General features: G+C 44.4%; 1 long non-coding RNA gene across 2 annotated transcripts in view; it reads left to right on the top strand.

Moving 5' to 3' along the window:
• The first annotated feature begins 2,382 nt into the window (after positions 1–2,382).
• Positions 2,383–11,587, top strand: part of LOC104857384 — a 40,855-nt gene continuing 31,650 nt past the window's right edge. For both annotated transcript variants that reach the window (XR_778840.2, XR_778839.2), the window contains exon 1: positions 2,383–2,462. This is a non-coding gene — a long non-coding RNA (uncharacterized LOC104857384). The remainder of the gene's footprint in view (positions 2,463–11,587) is intronic.

Below are 11,587 nucleotides of genomic sequence, written 5' to 3'. Positions count from 1 at the left end.
TAGGTGTTATTATTCCTTCTTCCTCTATATTTCCTTTAACAGATAAGTAGCCAAAGTGAGGTTAAATAATTTGCCAGTAAGTGATAGAATTCAAATGCAAGGTTTTCTTTTTCTTTCTGTTGTGTTGTTGTTGTTTTGGTACCAGGGATCAAACTTGGGACCTTGTGCTTGCAAGGCAGGCAGCAGAACCACTGAGCTAAATCCCCGGCCCAGATAATAAGTTTTCTAATTCCTGATCCTGTCTTAATTTCTAGCAATGTCAAAAATGTTGGCAATATCCTTTATTTGTGGTTGAGTTACGCTAATCATATTTTACAAAGTAAAAACAAGCAGTGCAAATTATTTGCCTACTTAGTTTCACGGGGAATTCACCCCACCACAGGAGTGTGGTCAGTATGCTCTCTCAGACCGTTCTGAAGTAGCTGGCGAAAGCGCTCCACTTGCAAACCCCGATGACATGGTCTCTCTCCACCTCTGATGTCTGACTGAAGCGCTGCTGTGTTAGCCTTACCCGACGCCTGCTGCAGTTTCTCCTCTCCCGAGAGTGCCCGTTGTTCTTGGGCTTCATTTCTTTGTGGAAATGGAGCTTACTGTTCGCTGTGCTGAGTAGCTAAAGAGCTAGAAAAGAAGGTTGCTTTGTTTTGTTTGTTTGGAGATGGGGTTGGGAAATCAAATGAAAGGGGGAATGAGTGATGGGAATTTTTAGCTCTTTTCAGTGCTATTTTAAATATGCAGTTTTAATTCTTGACAGCACTTCCAATGTTCATTTTATTCTTTACTCATATTTGTCCCTCAATGCCTATGCAAGGAAGCCTCCTGACTAAATGTTTAAGTGACCTGAGCACTAGGCTAAGGCATCTCTCTGTGTTTCTGTGTTAAGGTTACAAGAACAGCCAATCGCCCAATAGCCGCTGGACACATTTCAGCTTTGCAGTCCTTGGTTTTTCTCGGGGGACAGCTGACCTTGGCACTGGGTGTTCTTCTGTGTCTGAGTTACTACAGCTATATTAAATGTGTTTTTCTTGAGCGTGTATAGACTCCTTTGAGATAGAGAAAATACGAATAAAGTAAAATAGAAAAACCTTCATCACTAAAGTTGTTTATTGGCTGCATGTCCAGGATCTGTAAGTTATGAAGCATAAATACAGTAACCTTCCACACTGTAAAATCTGCTACAAGAATGCTTTCAGCCAGCCAGGCATGGTGGCACACACCTAGTAATCCCAGCATGGATTTCAAGTTCAAGCCAACCCTAGGCAACTTAGCAAATTGGTGAGACCCTGTCTTAAAATTTTAAAAATAGGAGGAGAGGTTCTGGGAATGAGAAGACCCTGGATTCAATCCCCAGCATTGCATAATGAAACAATGACAACAAAAACCTACAGTGTTTTCTGCCAAAGGAGTTAAAAATCAGCATTGAATGTATTCGAAATCATCTCCATTTTATATCTCCTAAGAGACGCAGGCACTTGCACAGCTTTCTAAGTTTGTATACACGGTTGTGTATATGTATAGTTTATGCTGGAGGTTATTCCCAAAGTGCAAGGAAACACAAGTAAGTAGACTGGTTTTTCAAAAACAATTGTGTACTTCCCCTGTTCCGTAACTAATCAATCAGTGACAAGGGGAAAATGGGAATGCTTGTTCCTGTAACTCTTAAATAGAGGTACAGCTAAGCCTTTGTACATCAGCTGCCTGTTTATGAAGTGCTTTGAGGAGGAGGAGGGCAAAAAAGACCAGGGGTGGGGAGGGCCATTAGCAAAGCCTGACTAGAGGTTTATACGGGCCTTATGCTGACAGCAGGGGTAACTGGAAAACACCCTGGGGAGGTTCTTCCCAGAGTGCTGTGAGCTGGGCATCAGGTACCAAAGAGCATCTTACGTTTTCCGTGTCTGCCTTGTCTTGAGAACTAACACAAATTGTGAATAAAAGGAGGATCTGTTGACCCCAGCTCACTTGTAGGAGGTTTCGTCTGCTAGACACTGAGGGTTTCTGATCGTTTAAGGCTGTGTGGTGAGCAGGCTGGCCTCCGGAGCTGGGTTTCAGCCTTGGCTCTGCTGCAGAAAAGCTGTGTGACAACAGCAAATTACTTCATCTCATTTGCAGAAAGATGTAACCAGAGTAAAACTACTTGTGTCCTTGGGTCATTGTGAAGATTGTAATAAACCAACATGTAAATCACTCCTTGGTATGTGTTAGCTATTATTTTGTTTGATTGTTTAAAATATTTTTCTAATCATCCTTTGTAATAGGGGAAGCCAAAGTCCAGGAATAGAATTTTGCATAACAAAAACCATTATTTAAGATTTTAAAAATTTCTAAATAATTAGTGATTCCCGAGTGACTGTGATATTAATCCTGCTTTTCCTATTTTCAGTATAGCTCTGGGAGCAGCATCATTATTCCTCGTCATCACCTACCCCCTGATGAAGAGAATCACATACTGGCCTCAGCTAGCCTTGGTGAGCTTGAAATAACTTCGACATGCTCAGACTGTGCTTTTCTGTACTATATATCATATATGTGTAGACCGTCATGAAACTTTCCAAACCAAGAATATTCATAAGAGGCCAGTTAGTCATTCTTTGCTAAAATATCTTACATATCTTTCTGCGATTATCATTACAGTATTTTAGAAGTGCTTTTGTTTTGTTTTCCCAGGACTATAACAAGCCTTTATTATGGGGAGGATCTGCTGGGCTGTCTATGAACAAACGAGAGAGAGCAACGTGGCAGAGCAGGCAGCTTCTTTTATAGGAGCGGGGTGGGGTTGAGTGAGGTGGTATTAAGGGATTGGCGGAGCCTGTGGCGTCACTAGGAGGGGCTTGTGGCATCACTATCTGCTAGGAGGTAGCAAGTATCAGGTTACTCTTTTGGTGGGCGAAGAGGCTTGATGGGAAGAAGAAGCCTGTCCTTTGCTGGGAGAAGCCATATTTTAACACGCAGGCTGCTATTCCCTGCGGCAGCCACTTAAGGCAAGGGAAATCTAACAGTCCAGGCTTTTTGTTTTATGGTTATTGGGCGAAGGTCTCTTCTTTGAGAACTGCTTCAAGATGACAAAGGGGTGAAGGTTGGGGCTAAACCTGGATCTGATGGGGGCAGCGGTAGGTGGGGCTTCTTCCCTCTGCTACAATGGCCCGTACCCCACCATGACAAGTTCCATGACTGTGTGGTTGGTAAATGCCCTCATGCATTCCTGCGAGGAAATTTGAAAACTGAAGCAGAAAGGGCTGTATTATGATTAAAAGGCATGTCAGTGGGCCCAGCAAGCGAAGTAGCTAAGGCATGATTTGGGGAAGCCAGGAATAGCTCTGATCTATTCCCCAAGAATTCCATCGTCTTTTTCGCTCTTCAGTACGCTGCTGTAATTCTTTAACCTCTGCTTTAACAATTCCTGACTGGTTAACAAAATAACAGCATTCTTTACCTAGCCACGGGCATGCTCCTCCTTGGGCTGCTGTCAGCCTGTCAAGGGCCCTTCTATTTTGTAACTTGACTGCTGCTAGAGAATTTATTTGATATTGTACTGTATTGAAACACTGGCTTGTTTTATCCATGTCTTCCGAAATCTCTAAAGACAGGGCCTGATAGAAATGTGTGGATGTAGAAATGCCCGCTGTCCCCGTTGCCATTCCAGTGAAGACCCCTGCGCCCATTAAGAAGGGGACTGGAAGAGGACCTGCCCTTTTTCTGATTGTGTTCTATGGGAGAACTTGTTTTGACATCTGGGCTTCCGTATAAATGGTCATGGGCGGGCTAAGGAAGGGTACGTAACGGAAAGCATCAGACTGATCGAGGCATCATTCGGAATGCCTCTTGATTACATATGAAGTACAGGCTGTTGGACAGGCAGATCAGACGCTCTTCTGAGATAAACAGGGAGCAAGCAAGGCAGATGATGTTATTTTGCCCCATGCATGTCGGGTTAGTGTAGGGAATGGGAGACCCATAGCAAAAGGGTCCCAGAACTGTGGATAAATTGCCAGTATTTGAGATAGATAGGTTAAAATCTAGGGGGACAGGAATTCGAGTGAATGAGTGGGGATAAACAGACATACACATCCAACAGCCTGAGATACTGACAGGGAGATAGTGGAGGGTGGTATTAAATAGGTGTTGTAGCCTTTTTTGAGACTGGGTTATCTGGTTTACCACTTGGAGATCTATCCTTTTATAGGGAGGTGGGGTGGTGGGCCTCAAAAGTCTATCGCTAGTGCCCTGTTTGTGTTGACTCCCTCTTTTGGTTATTCTTTTCTGCTGGGTGTTTAAGACCAAGTTAAACTGAGACTGTGTTAATCAATATGAACATCTTACTGTCAAGGTCAGTTAAGTCTCTTTAGGCATTATTTGGGGACCGGGAATAGAGCCTCTTGGCTCCTGTCAGTGTCAGCCATTAGGATGGGTCACGGTCTTGCTTTACCAAGTTCTTTTTAGTGAAAGCATGGGAGATTTTTTTCTTGGTGACCCTCTTTGGCACATGTTACATTTGTCCTGTAGTATCCAACAGTCTCCCTGCTCAGGAGGTTGGGTGACTTACCAAAGATGTAAGGTGTTATGGAAAATGTTCCTTCATACCTTGGACCTTTGATGACCTTGGAGGGCCAGGGCCAAAATATTGGGTTTGAAGTTCTACAGCAGCCTCATTCACTTTGGTGGTTGAACACCCAGAAGAGAAGATCAGTGACATCTAGTGCCTTAGGAGCAGTGAGTTTAACTATAATAACTTTATCTGGATAGCAGGAATCAAGAGGGAAAAGAGGGGTCTCACAGACAGAACGACCTTTTATAAAGTGGCTCACTGGGTCAAAAGTAGTCACTTTGGAGTCTGGGCTGAGGTCAGGGTCAGGGAGGGAGTCACTTGGGTAAGGAGAATGGAGGTGTGGAACAGGAGGGTGGAGTTAAGGCTGGAAGTACCTGAGAGGGCCAACAAATTTGACGGAGGGCTAAGAAAGAAGGCTCGTAGGTAGGGGATTTCTGACCATTTGCCACTGCATTGACAAAAATTGGGTTAATTGCTCAGTGTGTTAAAATTGAAAGTGCCATTTCAGGCCATTGAGATTTATTATCTAATTTGTATTGAGGTCAAACTTGGTTACAATAAAAAATGAGTCATTTTTGCTTAAAGTCGGGTCCCAACAGTCCAAGGGGATGATGTTGTGCCAGGAGGCAGCCAAGAGGCATTGAGGGAGGGTATTTGGATTGTTGGGTGCCTGTGTTAGGGTGGTTAAGGGGGAGTTAGTTTCCTAGGATGAGGGTAAGAGAGAGGAATGTCTTTGTCTCTTTTAATACTCCCTGAGCCGGTCCCCAGAAGGGGAGGTTGAGGGGAGTCGGGCTGATGGGGCGTTCCCCAGGGGCATGGTCCTGGGCTCAGTGGCCCGAGAGGGCCTCTCTGGCCAAGCTCTTGGATTTCCAAGTAGTCCTCAGAGGGAAAGAACGAGAATGAGATAGGACCTGAGTAGAGGGAAGCTAACTACTTCCTCACCCTGAAATCAGTGACCGGTGTGGCTGTGAGTGCTCAGCAATGGCAAAGGTACAAAGGCCCGAGGAGGTTCCGGCTCGGCAGATGTGGTCTGGAAGAGGTGGCCAAAAGGCCGATCGACCCTGGCCTGCAGGAGATTTTTACTTAATGGACCACCTTCCTCCCAGGTCTTGACACCGGATATGTTAAGTAAAAAGAGCTGAAAACCAGCACCAGACCAGGACCATAACAAGCTTTTATTATGGCAGGATCTACAGGGATGTCTCTGAACAAAGGAGAGAAAGCCCAGAAATGCTTTTTAAAGATCTAGATATGTCACAAAGAGAGGTAGGTCAAGGTGCCCTGAAGAACATGGGCACAGGATAGGAAGCTCTCCCCGCTTCTGTGCTGCCTCCTTAGATCTCCCAGGAAGAAGTCTGCCTCGAGTTTCCTGTGTTTCCCTTAATTTTAACAGCATTAGCCCACCTCCCAGTCTCTCCATTAGTAAACTGTAAGTTACTAGAAGATAAACATCCTTTATATGTGGCCCAGCTTCTGTGCAGGTATTTAGTACAATAATTGCTGGTGAAAAGAGAGGTGAATAGCTGAGTAAACTTTATTACAGACGCATTTGCTCCTTGGCTCTCTTATTCTATTTCTAGAAGACTGTAGAATGGTCCTAAAGTTATTCTGGTGACACTTTCCTAGTAAATAAAAGAGTAAAAGCAGTCCAGGAAACTGATGAGAGCCTGGCTTGCAGGAAAGTTGTGGTGACATGTTTATCCTTTCCTAAGATGCTTCCATTGGATGCGCTTTTCAGTGTTAAAAAAAAGGTCAAAATTTGTATTTTTAGCCAACCTGGAAATTTTTTGGTAAGAGAAATATGCATTTCCAGACTACAAGATACTATTCAAAAACTGGTATATTTAATTCAAACATTTATTAAACCTCTGCTTTTACATTGTACTGGGAATTACACTGAATACTTGGGAAACAAAAAGGATTATAACACATTCACCATCTCTAAGGAGCTAGAGGACAAGACAGCAGATCTGGGGGCCACTTCAGTACCCTGAATTCATTCCACAATACTGGAAAAGATGGCCATGTTCTTGTTCGTGTTCTTGCAGGAAATGTGGCAACGGCTGTGTTCGTCACCCAATGCAGAGTTTTCACACAAAAGCAAAATTTTACCCAGTGTTTCTGTTTGTGAACCAAATTGTTTGTAAATAAAAGCATTCATGAACTGAGGGAACACTGTATTTTATACAAATTTTTGTAAAGTACCCAACAATGTAGGCCAGACTTGTACTGCAGGGTTGAAGGAGACTAGAGCCAGGTAGGCTGTATTTCCTGCCCTGTTCCCTCATCACAAGCCCTAACAATATGAATCGGTGATTCTCTGGATTCCTTCCCAGAATTCACAGCCTCTCTCTGGCTGTAACTTTAGCTGAACTCGGGCTGTCATCATCAGTTGATTGTCGGGGCTGATAGTAGACGCACATTGGTATTTAAATATTAGATGGCAGAGGAAGGCAGAAATTATGAGTACAGTCATAAATATTATAAAACTACGTGGAACCCACCATTTATATTCTAATTACATTTGTGGTCCTCTGTTCAGTCCTCAATGCAGTGTTTTAGGATGGGCATGGTCTTTTGTTTCCTCAGGGCAGAATAAGACAGACCTGTGAGATATTCACAGGACTTCCGCAGGGAGAGGGGGCTGGGTGCTGTAGGTCAACAGCTGCAGATCAGGGTCTCCGGGTCCCCTTCAAGTGTGGATACGAGTGAGATTTAGAAACACATGAGCACCTTTGGCTGTCATGGTAAACTATTATTTAGTGAATGAGAGCTGGGAATGCTCAGTGTATTCCAGTGCACCAGACAGCCCTGCACAAACGTCATCCTGCCCAGACGAAGTTGTTCTCCCTTGAGAGACTGCTCCAGAGAGCAGAGCTGGCACCTGGTGGTGAGCATTGCAAGGAGGCTGGCTTTGTATTACTCTGCATAGGGAAGGGCTTGCTAAAGACAGGATACAGTGTGAGTGTACCTTGTCTGAGAGGGTTGGGGCCAGCAGGGTTTTAGGTTTGGAGTTTTTTTTTTTAATATTCACAAATACATAATATGCTGTCTCAAGGATGGAACCCAAGTCTAGACACAAAATACGTTCACGTTTTGTGCCCCTTATTCACATAGCCTGAAGGCAGTTTTATGCAGCATTTTCATTGTACCTTATTTTGGCTGTGTGGTCACATGAGATGTGAAACTTTCCACCTTGCTTTGCTGTCAGCTCTCATGTCAGTGCTGGATCTTGGAGCACTGTGGATTGGGGGTTAAGGGTGCTTCTCCTGTTGGAGAACTGAGTAGCATGGAGTGTCTCTCAAAGCAGTTGCACTTCTCTCTGCCAGAAGCTCCTAATCAGGACACACCTTAGCTGATTCCAGTGACAGATATGTAGATTTCCCTTCTTGGGAGGCAGTTTGGGGTACAGCAGGGGATACCAGTTACTTGCAATTCCATAACTCATTACTGTTTCTGTCTGCATTGGTTTGTTTATCTGTGATGCCCCAGGGATCAGACAAGGTCCTGATGCAGCACTTTGCTCTTCCCTGGACATCCAGAGCCCTGCAGACTGTTGGGATAAATTCACCTCCAGATGAACAATAGGGATAATCCTCTTTTTAGGAATCATTCTTGGAAACTTGTGGAAAGAAAAGAAGAAAGAAAGAAACAAGAAGAAAAAAAGGAAAGAAACAAAGGAAAGCAAAGATAGAATAAAAAATCAGCAAATAATATTCATCTAGGAATTATGAAAATAAAGCTTTACAAAACACTCTCTCAGGGCTTGTGACCATGATTTTTGAATAAGCATATTCAGAATAAGAATATTGTATAATATGTTACAGAAGTAAGGACAAGAAGATGAAGGTTTGAAGTATATTCTCCTGGATTTTGATTCAATTGTTTGATAGCAAAATTCTTCCCCTGTCATGAAACCTGGGACTCTTCGAGATCTTAGGTGACCTTGAGGATTCTTCTGTCCATTATATTTCTAACATGAAGTTATGGGGAGCATGTGCATTTTAGCACTTTAGAAAAATCCTGATGTATTGATGGATGGGAGTTTGATAAAAATACATGCATTGAAACCCAAGGTTTTTTATAAATTATCTATTTATTTGTTTATTTGGTACTGGGAATCAAACTCAGGACCTTGTGCTTGCCAGGAAGGCATGGTACCACTGAGCTAAATTTCCCAGCCCAAAACCCAAAGTTTTGTAAGATTAATAGACAAAAATGATAAAAGGAAAAAATAAATATTTTAATGAAAATGTATATCATATCCATGGTTTATTTATTTCTAATAGATGGCAATTACCATGTGAGCCCCTTGATAGTGTAGGGCCCTGGTGGCAAACCAAATGTACATGAGCCTCAGCAGGAATGCAGAGAGCCCTGTCAGCAGGCGAGCTGAGTCACCCCAGCAGCCCAGCATTGGTTGGCAGTTGTTTTTTCTAAACAAAACCCTCAATATTCAGGTTCAGTTGCAGTGTGGACATTACGCAGTAAATAAGTGGGACTTTTACTACAGCTTGGACACTCAGTCTTTAAAAGGTTTGCCATTGCTACTATAGAGATTTGACCTATAGAAATGACGGTGCAGTATCGTTCAACCTAATAAGGCTTTCTACATCTGTATGTGCCAACAATTCTTTCCTTAGAATACTTACATTCAAGAAAATGAGATTGTAAAACAAATGTCCTAGAATATGGCTAAGTTATTTCTTGCTTTTCCTGTCATATTTCCTTTTCCAGGTTGCTTGTGGACCAGTCTAAGTGTGGCTGGCCCTCAGTTTTACAGAAGCTGAAGCCAGTCTGTATGGAGCACCAGTTTTAAGACTTGTGTGACATCTTACTAGGGGTGATGTTACACAGTAAGAGTAACACAATAAGCTAGCAAACACGAAGAAATGTCTAAGTCCTTTAAAAAAACAGCTCAGAGACCTGGAAATTTGAGCAATGGCACGAGTTTTTAAGTCTCTAAGCTATAATAGCCAGTGATGACACAGGTGTAGCACAATAGGCACATTCATCCCATGGCTGTGAAGGGCAGCATTCTGGAAAGCAGTTTGGTAAACTTGCAGAGCGATGCACTTGTTTACCTGTTAGAAGGCAAACCCGGAAGCTAAGTTCTTACCTGAAGAGAAATCCCTGAAGTTGGTTTGGCCAAGGACATGGAACAGCATGCTGGTTTGGCCAGAGGTATTGGCCAGGAGTGGGCAGACCTGGATATGAATCTCTGCTATGTGATCACAGCCAACATAGACTCCGAGCTTTGGTTCTCTCACCTCTTCAACTAGGGATTGCTACTGAATCTCTCTTAGTTGTCGATAGGAAAGTTGAAATTTCCAGCATGTGATAAAAACAAAGCATCAACTCATGACTTGTGGCTGGCAGATGGGCAGCACTGGCCACCTGCTTGTTTTGTCTGTGTCTTCTGGTTGTTGGGAAGCCCGGTGAGGTGCAGGATGGTCCAGGATGTGGGGCTTCAAGAAGCAGGACTGCAGTCAGGTAGGTGGAGTTGCTTCAGGTGTCAGGGAGCGACCCTGCAGGGCACTGCCAGTGCAATAGGACAAGTATCCTTTAGGGACAGGACAGCTATGATCTCAGGCCCTAGTCCGTGACCTCTTGCCAGATGGAGGCTTTCCAACCACCTCATTGCTAACTGTGTGTGCAATGTGCCCTTCCTTTCTGCCCTGTTCTTGTTACCGGGATCAGGTGTAGTGCCCTCTCTCTGCCTGCAGGGTGTGCCAGGTTATCTCCAAGAGAGTCCATACCTTACAATAGGAGGAAATTCCTAAAATGAAGCCATGCCCTGACCAGTGGGAGCTTACCAGCCCCTTGCCCACTGTATGAAGCCATAGTATTATTCTCTTGATAATGGGCTGGTCTGATCATCACAGCTGTGCCTCTCACTGATGTATCCTGAAATCCTTTTTCTATGGTGAAAGACAATAAAACTATTCCGTAGGGGGGATGATGAGGTCCCCATCTCCTCTTTGGGGTGCCTCCTCGAACCCTGTCCAGTAACATGGCAACTTCATGTTTTCCATCATAATTGAGCAAAAGAATCCTTGGCTGACTTATACCGCTGGGACTTGCCTGGTTCCTGGGGGCTGCAGTCAGACACACTGACAACATAGAGGACGCCTGGGGACCATCAGGGAGCCCAGCATCCACATCTGTGGGAACATCGTCCAGGCCAGTGACCCTGTGGAAGGGACAGAGGCATCCACAGTGGTGAGCTTGTGGACAGGCTATACAGGGCCACCACAGCAACAGCCCCCAGCCTGAAGCCACAGGCTGCCTTTGACTGCCCCAGTGTCCACCTAGGACCAGCTGCCTCAGTCAGAGCTCAAGCCCATGCCCATGCCATCTCTCCCAAACCACTTCTCTGCCCACCTCTGCCCTACCCTGCCCAGGGGAGTTTGTGCCACTGTTATCTGCCTTTCCATGTCCTAAACCAACATGAGATTAGACTGAATCCTTTCTGTGCCAAAGTGTGAGACAGGCTTTGCGTTATCTCCAAATGTGGGTAAGGACCTTCCTGGCCAAAAGGGGAACATTAAAATTCTCTGCACTACCCCCCAAAAGAATACCTCAAAAATGTTTCTTTGTCCTCCTGTGTTCCCAGGACCTGAAATGTACCCAGCTATGGAAGAGTAAAACATTGAGAGAAACCGTATTCCACTGCTTTAAAATGTCCAATATTATTTTCATCCTGGTTGCTTTTTCATGAGTAGATTGAGAGGTGGGTGTAATAAGTAGATGAGTGGATGGATGGATGGGCAGGTGGCTGGAGAAGCAGACTGACAGGTATGCAGACACTGTCCCTCACGTTGTAGCCGTGAAAGGGGGAGCGCTCTCTCCTTCCTCAGCCCGGAGCCAGCATCCAGAGCACAGTGCTGTGCACACAGCAGCACTGCTCACTCACGAGGGGCGGGCAGCAACCCACAGTGCAGGGAGTGGTTTCTCTCACTTTCGGTAAATATGTAGCAGAAATAGTTTCTGTCCAAACACAATCTTAACACAGAGTCCCAGCATACGAATACTGACCAGTGGCAG

This window comes from Fukomys damarensis, unplaced genomic scaffold (genome assembly GCF_012274545.1).
Source record: "Fukomys damarensis isolate Sample0158 unplaced genomic scaffold, DMR_v1.0_HiC HiC_scaffold_37, whole genome shotgun sequence".
Lineage (NCBI taxonomy): Eukaryota > Metazoa > Chordata > Mammalia > Rodentia > Bathyergidae > Fukomys > Fukomys damarensis.
This window is presented reverse-complemented; position numbering and strand designations above follow the sequence as displayed.